Source organism: Thermobia domestica, chromosome 18, assembly GCF_964235325.1.
Source record: "Thermobia domestica chromosome 18, izTheDome1.hap1.1, whole genome shotgun sequence".
Taxonomy (NCBI): domain Eukaryota; kingdom Metazoa; phylum Arthropoda; class Insecta; order Zygentoma; family Lepismatidae; genus Thermobia; species Thermobia domestica.
In genome coordinates, this window is record NC_137471.1 from 124,150,380 (window position 1) to 124,161,717 (window position 11,338).

Below are 11,338 nucleotides of genomic sequence, written 5' to 3' on the forward strand. Positions count from 1 at the left end.
TTCTCGGTGGTAATAAATAGTACAAAATACTTAAATTGATACAATGGTACAACACTAAATTCCCAGCTGGTACAAAATAAAATATTCCATTCAAATTTTTTTGCCCTTTACAAAACTAAATTCCGTACATATGCCACTCAAATTCATTTATTCTTCCTTTTGACCTCTAAAATAATAATAATAATGATTTAAAATTTAATTTTCCATTTTTTCACTCTCTCCTTATCTCTACTTAATTAAAAACTATCGTTTCTACTAATACTGTATTTACCCATATGGAACTGTCTCAAAATTATCGGTTCGTTTTCTTTTACTAGATGTAGAGTTTACTGAATCGACGCTCTACTAGCGGGTTTCTAATGCTTGGTCCTCTTAAGTCTGCTCCAAATAAGCATAAGGAGAGAGTAGTATTTTTTGCCATAGTGGCTTAATCCGTATGTATTCGAAAATGAAAGGCGCAATAATGCCATATTGTTTTATTTTTTTACTATGTACTAATTGATCTACTCGCAGCAGGATTAGTTAAAATGAACCTCCTTCAAATTTGTTTCTTCGTTACAAAAGGCACATAAAATGGTCTCTCTTTGCTTTTCCTCCGTTTATTTGTAGAGCACAAAAAGATAAAATAGTCTTTCTAAAAAAGCCAACAAAACCGAATGGGTCACACAAATTTATATCTTTGTATATTTTGAGTACTACAAAATTAAATAAAATGGCCCTTCCCCGTTTTCTTCTGTAGAACACCCAAATTTATTCCTTCGTTTATTTTAGTAGTACAAAAATGTACATAAATACTGAGCTATTTAAATTTTACCTTCTTCGCTTTTTTTCTGATTAGTACAAAACTGATTAGGTCACCCAAATTTATTCCTCCTTCGGTTTCCTTTTTGTCGTTGGTGCTCCATTTTTGTTGGTACATGAAAAAATAGGCCATCCAAATTTTATTCGTTCTTCACTTCTTTTTCTTATTTTGCTTGGTACAAAAGTGAATAGGTCACACACATTTATCTCTTCGTTTGTTTAAATAGTACAACATGGTCTAGAAATTCTGAGCTAGTTAAAAATTGATTGCTTTGTTTAATCGTGTAGCTCCTCTTTTCTGCTTGGTACAAATTCTAAGTCGGTTAAAAATGGTCTCGTTGGCACGAAAAGAAATAGGACACCCCCAATGAATGGCAGAAAAAAGTATAGAATGCTGATTCTGCAAACTGAATAGGTCACCCAAATTTATTCCTTCTTCGGTTTCTTTTTTGTCGCTGGTGCTCCATTTTGTTTGTTGGTACATAAGAAAATAGTCCATCCAGATTTTATTCGTTCTTCACTTCTTTTTCTAATTTTGCTAGGTACAAAACTAAATATTCTACCCAAATTTATTCCTTCATTTATTTGATTAATGGCCCTTCCCTTTTTCCAGTTGGTGCATAAGGAAATAATCCAATCAAATTTTTCTGGTTCGAACAAAACTAAACACTCCATCCAAATTTGAGTATTTCAAAATGAAATGAAATTCTGAGTTAGTTAGAAATCTCACTCAAGAGACCTTCGTTTGTTTAAATAGTACACTTCTGAGCCGGTTAAATTTATCCGATTGTTTGTTTATTTAAAATACGCTGCTATTTCTCATTGGTGCAAAATTGAATAGCTCAATCAAATTCACCCCTTCGTTTGTTTAAATATTAGAACATGGTCTAGAAAAAAAAATGGCATTTATCATTGGTACAATATTCCTTCGTTTATCTAATTAGTCAAGAAGAGTTAAAATAGACCTTAGCACAAAAAGGCACATAAATTCTGAGGTAGTTGAAATGGCATTTCTCGTCGATAGAAAATTGAGTAGGTTCCCTTTGTTTCTTTAAATTCTCAGCTGGTTAAAATGGCATATCTTGCTTTCTTAGTCTATCCAAATTTTGAATAACCCAAACAGGGACAGAAATTCTAAGCTAGTTGCAAATGAGATTTCTCGTTGGTACAAAATTCAATAGGGCACTCAAATTTATTCCTCCTTCACATTTTCTCCTTGGTACAAAAATTTTCCGACGCTCAATCTACGAGTTATTCTGGTTTAAATATTTGACCTTTTTGGGGCATGTAGTTGCTGGTAACCAATTACTAAATGTGGAAACACCACCTCAATATGTTGCTTCGTTTACTAGTCTGATTTTTGACCTCCGTGGTAAGTACCTTTAGGACATGTAGTAGTTGGTGACCGATTACTAAATGTGGAAACAGCACCTGAGTATGTGGATCCATTTTCGAGTTTGACCTTTGACCTCGATGGTCATTATTTTGGGGCATGTAGTACCTGATGACCAATTACTAGATTTGGAAACAACATCTCAATATGTGGGTTCGTTTTCGAGTTATTAGGTTTTAAGTATGTTGACCTTTGACCTGGATGATCATTATTTTGGAACTTGTAGTACCTGATGACCAATTACTAAACGTGGAAACACGACCTCAATATGTGGCTCAGTTTTCGTGTTATTAGGTTTTAAGTAGGTTGACCTTTGACCTCGATGGTCAATGTTTTGGATCTTGTAGTACCTGATGCCCAATTACCAGACTTGGAAACACCATCTCAATATGTGGCCCCGTTTTCGTGTTATTAGGTTTTAAGTAGGTTGACCTTTGACCTCGATGGTCAGTGTTTTGGATCTTGTAGTACCTGATGACCAATTACCAGACTTGGGAACACCATCTCAATATGTGGCCCCGTTTTCGTGTTATTAATTTTTAAGTAGGCTGACCTTTGACCTCGATGGTCAATGTTTTGGATCTTGTAGTACCTGATGACCAATTACCAGACTTGGAAACACCATCTCAATATGTGGCCCCGTTTTCGTGTTATTAGGTTTTAAGTAGGTTGACCTTTGACCTCGATGGTCAATGTTTTGGATCTTGTAGTACCTGATGACCAATTACCAGTCTTGGAAACACCACCTCAATATGTGGTGACGTTTTCGAGTGATTAGGTTTTAAGTATGCTGACCTTTGACCTCGATGGTCAATGTTTTGGAACTTGTAGTAGTTGGTGACCAGTTACTAGATTTGGAAACAGTACCTCAATATGTGACTCAGTTTTCGTGTTATTAGGTTTTAAGTAGGTTGACCTTTGACCTCGATGGTCATTATTTTGGAACTTGTGGTTGCTGGTGACCCGTTACTAAATGTGGAAACACGACCTCAATATGTGGACCCGTTTTTGAGTTATTAGGTTTTAAGTGTCATACAAACGACGTCCAGGTAAAAGTAGGTGTGGTATTGGTAATCAGCATGGTCGAAAACCCCCATATGCCGAGTTTCATCCAAATCGGTTAAAATTGTCATAGAAAGGGCGTATCCCACATAAACTATCAGACCCAGGTAAAAATAAGTATGATATTCGTACTCAGCATGTCCGAAAACCCCCATATGCCGAGTTTCATCCAAATCGGTTCAAATTGTCATAGAAAGGGCGTATGCCACATAAACTATAGGACCCAGGTAAAAATAAGTATGATATTCGTACTCAGCATGGTCGAAAACCCCCATATGCTGAGTTTCATCCAAAACGGTTCAAAGAGCGTATCGAATCGCTATGTTACATAGGTATTCATTGTCTTAAAATAGGGGTTGAAAACGAGTACACCCCTTAAAATGTACTCATAAAAGGGAATGAATTTGATGTATTCTCTAGTCTGCTGTGTGTTCGTAGTCTCAGTGTAATTTCTGCTATGTTCAATTAGGGGTGGAGAAAATGAATACACCCTCTGTGCTATGTCCGCTATGTTTACTGGTAAAATAAGGGTTGAAAAATAAGCCATACTCTTGTATTAGCTCTGCTATGTAATCTGTGCTATGTTATAATAGGGGGTTGAAAAATATGCTCATAAAAGGGAATGAATACACCCCTAAAATGGAGGTGGTTGTGTTTGTTATCTGCTCTGCTGTATGTTAGTAACTGTTATGTTACATAGTCTTATGCTAAGGGATTGAAAACGAAAACACCTCTACTATGTGTACGTAGGGGTTGGAAAATATGCTTATAAAAGAGAACGAGTCCACCCCTAAGATGGAGGTTGTTATGTGTTACGTAGTCTTATGCTCTTCTATGTGTTCGTAGTCTCAGTGTAATTTCTGCTATGTTAAAAGAAGGGTTGAAAACGAGTACACCTTTGCTATGTTATGTATTATCAGCTCTTCTATGTGTTCGTAGGGGTTGAAAAATATGCTCATAAAAGAGAACGAGTACACCCTTGTTATGTTACGTACTCTTATGTGTTATCTGTTCTGCTGTGTGTTACGTACTCTTATGTGTTATCTCTGCTCTTCTATGTGTTCGTAGGGGGTGGAAAAGTGATCATAAAAGGGAACGAGTACACCCCCTAAAATGTGCTCATAAAAGGGAACGAGTACACCCCTAAAAAGTGCTCATAAAAGAGAATGAATACACCCCTAACATGGAGGTCGTAAAAGATCATGGGTGGACGGGGCGTGGGTCATAGCGTATCGTGAGACAGTGGAAAATTGAGTCCTTGCTCTCAGGAGACCATGGAAAAAAAGGCGATTTTTCAGCTACCGGGTGTCAGGTGACCCCCATCTACTATCTCGCGGGTCAAAACCTCACGTGCCAAAACCTTGTGGAATGAAACCTTTCCTTAAAATTTACCCAATAAGTTTCTTAATATCTAATTCCATATTACAAATAATAATAATAATAATAATAATAATAATAATAATAATAATAATAATAATAATAATAATAATAATAATAACAATAATAATAATAAAACGAAGAAGAAAAAGAAGATACAAAATATCGTGAGCCCTTAATATTCAAATTTGCTCCAACTTTCTTCATTCCATCATTTCCTTCATCTTGATTATCTACTTCTCCTTTGACCTACAAAACATAATCGAAAGACGTAAAAACTCATATATTATTTCATACTTTCATAAATATTAGATTTTGTTAGAATTTCCTAAAGTCACCGTCAAAGTGAAATAAAAACCTTCCCAGGCTCAAACCCCATATATGTTGAAAATTTGATCGAGACCAGTCGAGTGGTTCAAGAGTACGCAGCCACTTTCATTTTTATATATTTCTATATGTCTCCCCCTTCCCCTCCAACTTTCCGTCAATGTGAAATGATAAAAAAACATTCCAGGCTCTAATCTGATCTGTGTGGCAAACTAGATCGAGATTGCTCTCGTGGTTCAAGAACTATTAAGTTTTATTTATTTTTAAATATCCCCCCTCCCTTTTGTTGTGCCGTCAAAATGAAATTATAAAATACATCCCAGGCCCGAACCTCATCTATGTTTGAAAGTTGATCGAGATCGGTCAGGTGGCTCAAGAGGCATGATGTCAGAAACATAGTCATTTTTATTTTTATATAGGATAGATTTTCAAAGCACTCGTTAGAATTTTCTTCTCATTATTTTAATGCAATTATGTTATTACAAAATATATACATATAGCATTCTACATCGAAGAAATCGTCGTGACGACGTTTTATACTGACGACATTTCTTCCCAGGCGAAATTACGTTCCGCGTAGTTTAGACCAGGCGAGATTTTGTGTACCGAGATCAGGACCGCGAGGTTTTGGCCAGGCGAGATTTTGGATATGACGAGATTTTGGGACGCGAGGTTTTTGGCAAGGCGAGGTTTCGGTGCGGCGAGATTTTGGACCACGAGGTTTTGGGCGGCGAGGTTTTGTACCCAAACCCTATCACTTAACTCAGTATGACATGCTGATTCCTTAGAAAATACGAAAACTGGAATTACGGGCCGTTCAAAAATTTTGTAGCCCCAGATCCAAAAACTAATTATTGACCAAGATTGTAATCTTTAGATCACTTTTTTTTAGTTTCTCGAAACCTACGCTTGAGGGTAAAAGTATCAACTGCATCAGATTGCCAACGAACGACACACATTTTACCTGTTCATATGCGCAAGTTATTTTTTAATGCGTATTATGGCTTAGTTTGGTTAAATTTGATAGAATAAATTAAATGATTTATCGTAACTGGTATAATGCAAAGAAAACAAGTCACTTATAAGCATAGAAACACAAGAATTGAAACCAGATATTTGCTCTGTCTGCAAAGCACGAAAAATACATTCAAAATATTGAGTTAGGGCTACAACATGAGCGAGAAAATAGTGAAAAAACGAGCAACACTGCCATCTAATATTCCCCTACATAATAAAGTATTACAAAAAAGTAACGTAAAAAGAATCTAATAAATTAGCTGCTATATCAGAATATACAGATACGAACGCATAACAAAACCTTTATGGTAAACTTCTGATATCTCTTCCTCAAGTATAGTAATTTACCCAAACTACATTTAACATCGTAGGAGAAATTAAAGGTCGAAAATGATATATGACTAGAGTTGGCGACTGGAAAATGAAATCGCCACATTCCCTTCACAAATTATCTATTGCCTTAATCGAACTAACAGCAATATCGCCGGACCTAGCGGTAGAATACTGGTCAATAGGCAACGTTACACATCAAACAAAAATACAGTATGCGGTAAAGCAAACAGTACTGAAATCATATCGTTGACATGTATTTATTTATTTATTTATTGTATAACGTAACGAAACATAAGAAATGTCAAAAGGATGTCATCTGATTGTTACTCAACAGAAATTGTAAATTTAAGAGGAATCGAGCCTGTACATCATATGTTCAAAATGTTGATCATTACGTCTAACATTCTTCATAGCCGTTCTGTAGATCGATGAACATGTTAGTGAACACGGCTTGCTGGAACAACAAAACAAATGATCGAATCTTCTCTCTTAACTCCAGTACAGTGGTAGGGTATTATCAATTCGGAAAATTGCTTCCTTTAGTATTCCCTATATGAAGGTATCTCCACTCATCTCCTGCAGTGAGATGCTGGCCCACACCGTATGAACGGAAATAGTGCTCTAAAATAAACACCTTCTCCTCTGTTGTAACATTATCTTCGCTCCAATAGTCCACACACAGCTAAGCATACAATGTGGCACTCACAGCTCATACCACATTGCGCCTGCGTGCCATTTGCAAGCAAATTTCAGTACTGTTTATTTTACCGCATACTGTATATTTGCTGGGCTATTTCCTTCATCTAACGACGCCCGTGAGAGATGGAGAGGATCAGTGGGTCAACAGGATGTAATCTACTGCGATCCACCAACCCACTCTGACCCACTACGACCCACCGAGCACTCTGCTTAGTGCTTTATAGACAGCATCTTGCGAACACTGATTAAATTGACTACAATTTACTTTCAAGGTTTCCATTTTTCTTCCATTTTCATTTGTTTCTATTTACTTATCTGAGATGGGTATATCTAAGTGAAAAAAAGAACTTAAGGCACTTTTGGATATTGAAATTAGTACCGGTAATTGCAATATAGTAATAGGATTTATTGCTTGGCTATCGAGACACAACCTGTGCGTTTTACACTGCTTCTTCCCGCTTTACGTTGGCCTACTTTATCTTTATCTTATCTTTACGTTGGCCTACTTTATCTTTATCTTATCTTTACGTTGGCCTACTTTATCTTATCTTTACGTTGGCCTACTTCCAAATTTGATCTTATTTTCCACTGAAAAGTATCCCTAATTCAACAAGAAAATAATTATATATAATAATCAAATTGAAATTTTTAGTAATATGACAAACACTTTATCATTTTATATCGTGAAGGTCAGATCCATGGGTATTGTAACAGAGCAGTGTTTCAGCGATTGACCGTAGAAATTCAAACTCCGATTAGTGATAATTTCACAGCATTGTTTTATTACAAATATAAGCTCTTTAGCCAGTGAAGAGGAAGGTATTGATCATGGGTCTGAGTTGATGACAATGGGTTTTGATGGGTTGTGTCGGAGTGGATCAGAAAGGGTCATGGTGGGCAGTGGGTCAAAGTGGGTGGTTGGTCATGGTAGGTCACGGTGGGTGATGGGTCTGTCGGTCACGTGTCAAGTTTTCACTAACCCACGCCATCTCTGCCGCCCATCCGAGTCAAGCATGCCATTTTGTTAAGCTTCAAGTGATCTGTTGACTGATCTTTCGACATTTTTTCTCATTAAACGCTAATAGTGTAGAATTATTAGATTACTTCACGAGAACTAATTTCCCAAATCGTAGTTAATTGCCATGATTGTTGGGGATAATCATAATGTCTGTATTAGAGCATGTAAACAGTGAGAGGTTTTTCTTATTAACGTGAAATTGCAAAATCTGTGGAACGTTTTTCGACAGCATAAAAATTATAGCCTCCCTAATGATGCTTGTCTTCCTGAACATGATTTGTCTTCGACATTTCTGAACTCTACGTTATATTTTAAAGAAAAACACTTTTCTTGATACATAATACACTCCATATAACATCCGTATGGTGGGTGGAGTATAACGGTATGTCAACTTTCCCAACTTTCCAGTAAACTGGAAAAGAAAGTTTAGCATTCCCTTGCAATTCAAAGGAATGACAATCGAAGAAATTTCAACTGCTATCTGCTAGTAAATTTCCGAAACTAAACTACTTATAAACTGTCCTGTAATTTGATCCGAACGCATTCCACCTGATTGCCAGGGGTAAAAGTGAATTTAGAAAGGTAGGGGTACGCATGGTGTCACGCTATCCCTCGTGCCTATCTTCGCCCATTCTATTTTTCTGGTAAATGAAACGACGCCAAATATTTTCTGGAAATGGAGAACGGTTCCCTTCCCCTGTGTTCCCCTTCACTTTTAACCCTGCTAATAACTCGCTATCACTGGATTTGATTTGATTTTTAGTTTAGCATGCCTTTCAGCAGCGAGGCTATATGAGACGTGGACCTACAGTTTCAACGTGGAATCCGAACCACATGAGTTCCCCCGAGCCGCTCATACAAGTATGTGGTGTCTAGAATGAATTTCGTACTGAAATACCATGCGATCACAATTTTGGAAATGTTCATTATTCAAGTCTTTAACGAGGCAAAATATAAACGAAAACAAAATAACTATATGTACGTACATATACACACAGGGGTGTATCCAGCAAATTTTTTGAGGGGTTTCCAAGATTTTTTCAGGAGGGCACGATTTCTACATACTAAAACCGAACTGAAATGCCTTTTTCAGAATGTGAAAGCATTAATAACTTACCGTGCTTATACTATATATATTCCACGTATTATATTTATTTGCAGTTAAAACATGAGTTTTGACACTAAACAAAATTAGGATCACACGTTTTATGAAATGTGCCAATAAACTATTCATAAGGAAAAAAGTATTTTACAAAGTCCATTTATTTGACTTTGTCTCTGTGTGTACATAAAGGGTACGGTGGTCTCTACCCTCTTTGTGGCTCTAATTTCTTGAACTAAATCATGTTATGTTTCACTTATTACTGAAACATTTATTTACGAATTAAGGACAAAATTATGTTTTCTGAAAACTTTGTACGAAGAAAACTCAGGCCAGTAGTAAGCTGCAGTTTGTTATTTATGAAACATTTGTTTGAAATATCAACAAACTAGCATGAGTCGTATTTGGGGAAATAATAATAATAATAATAATAATAATAATAATAATAATACGTTGAACAGTATGGTTATTTAGCAAGTGAACATCTTTACATCGGGACGATCGGATGTAATTGCAAAATCTGTCTTTCGGTATAGAGAGCATGTAATGTGCAAATCAGCCGAAATTTCCAATCAGGTTTTTTTTTCCATTAACCATTCCTTGTTTTCATTCTTCCTATCTCCTATCGTCCCTCGAAAATAAAAATGGTAAAAATAGAGAAAAATCTAAGAAAAAAATAAGATCGTTTTCAGACAGTTATTTAATAGTCTAGTAGGCTGATAAAATAGCAACTGTGTGCATCCAGTTAGGTAAATGAGAGTAAAAAAGTTGATTAATCAATATCGATAGCGTAGGCAGGGCGCTGACTCGGCTTAAGCTTTGCCCCATTTAGTGCAGTGGTACCGAAATAGTTTGTACTTTCATGTAGTATGTTGCATGTGTGACTCTTTGATATAAACATGTTACAACTCTCTTATATAGATAATTTGTCACGAAATACAAGCTTTACACAGACATATTTAATGGAAACCTTATTTTCCATAAACTCTATTCGTAACCCTATACATGGTTTAAGCATATTAATTATATTAGTATTTTTAATATTTTTTTCAACTTTTTTTTTTACCATGCGCATTAAAATTTACCATCTGCGGGTGTGGGTACGAATAGAGAGTATTAAAAAAGAAAATGGATGTTTAAATTTTAATATTACTTAACTCTGGATTAGGCAAATTGTTAACGTGCGCAACCTAAGTGTGCATGATTCTATTCTTGGTGGGAGCGCTAACATTTTCTCGTATTGATCCAGCATCATAAGACAATTGGGGAGCTACCTGAGTAGAACAACGAAGTCCGATCGAAAATGCCAGAAATAACGTCGTCTGGGAACCAATGCGCTAACCACTTGTCACCCAGTTGAATACGAGCAATCTGGTTGGTTATAGTCTTCCACTGCTCAAGGGCGGATCCAGGGGGGCGATCGTTCCCCCCCAGAAGAGGTAACTTTCTTATTTTTTATATATAAATAAAACCCATCCCAAAGTTTGGAGCCCTTAAAACTAGCAGTATGACAACCCACCGCCCTCCCCAGAAGTCGGTCCTAGATCCGCCCCTGCCAAGGCTGTAGGATCAGGAATAGTGTTTCTCGTGTCTCGTCTCGTCTCGTCTCGTAAACGAGACGAGACACGAGACGGGACAGGGCCCTTTTAGACGAGACACAAGACGAGACAGACTACTTGTCCCGTCTCAAAAACGAGACGAGACACGAGACGAGACGGGACGTCTCGTGAAATGTCTCGTCTCGTCTCATGTCTCGAAAATGAAAACGCTGTCGGGAATGGCCAAGATTGAAATTGCCAGTGGTCATATAGATTGCAAAAGGAAAATCCCCATTGTGAGAAAACATGTTAAAAAGCCTTCATAGAAAAGTGCCTCTGTCTATTGAATGAAACAATCGTGATACATGAGCTTCCAGGAATATCATCCTTAATGTCTTGTCCCAAATTCCCCTTGCTGTAAACTGAGGAATTCTCATTTTGTTTCTGGCTGGAATGATGACAAACAAAATCAAAGACAGGGAAGATTTTTACAAGGTCAAGAAACCGAACTACCATCACCAATCTATTCAATTTGAAAACTGGGTAAGGTATACACTCATTACAGGCTGTAGTTGAAAGTTCTGGCTGAGATGGCGGAAGAGAACAGAACAGACTACACTTGTCTTTATTCTCTGGTGGCGGTATTCTTTTTGCTATATGAACCGAAAACG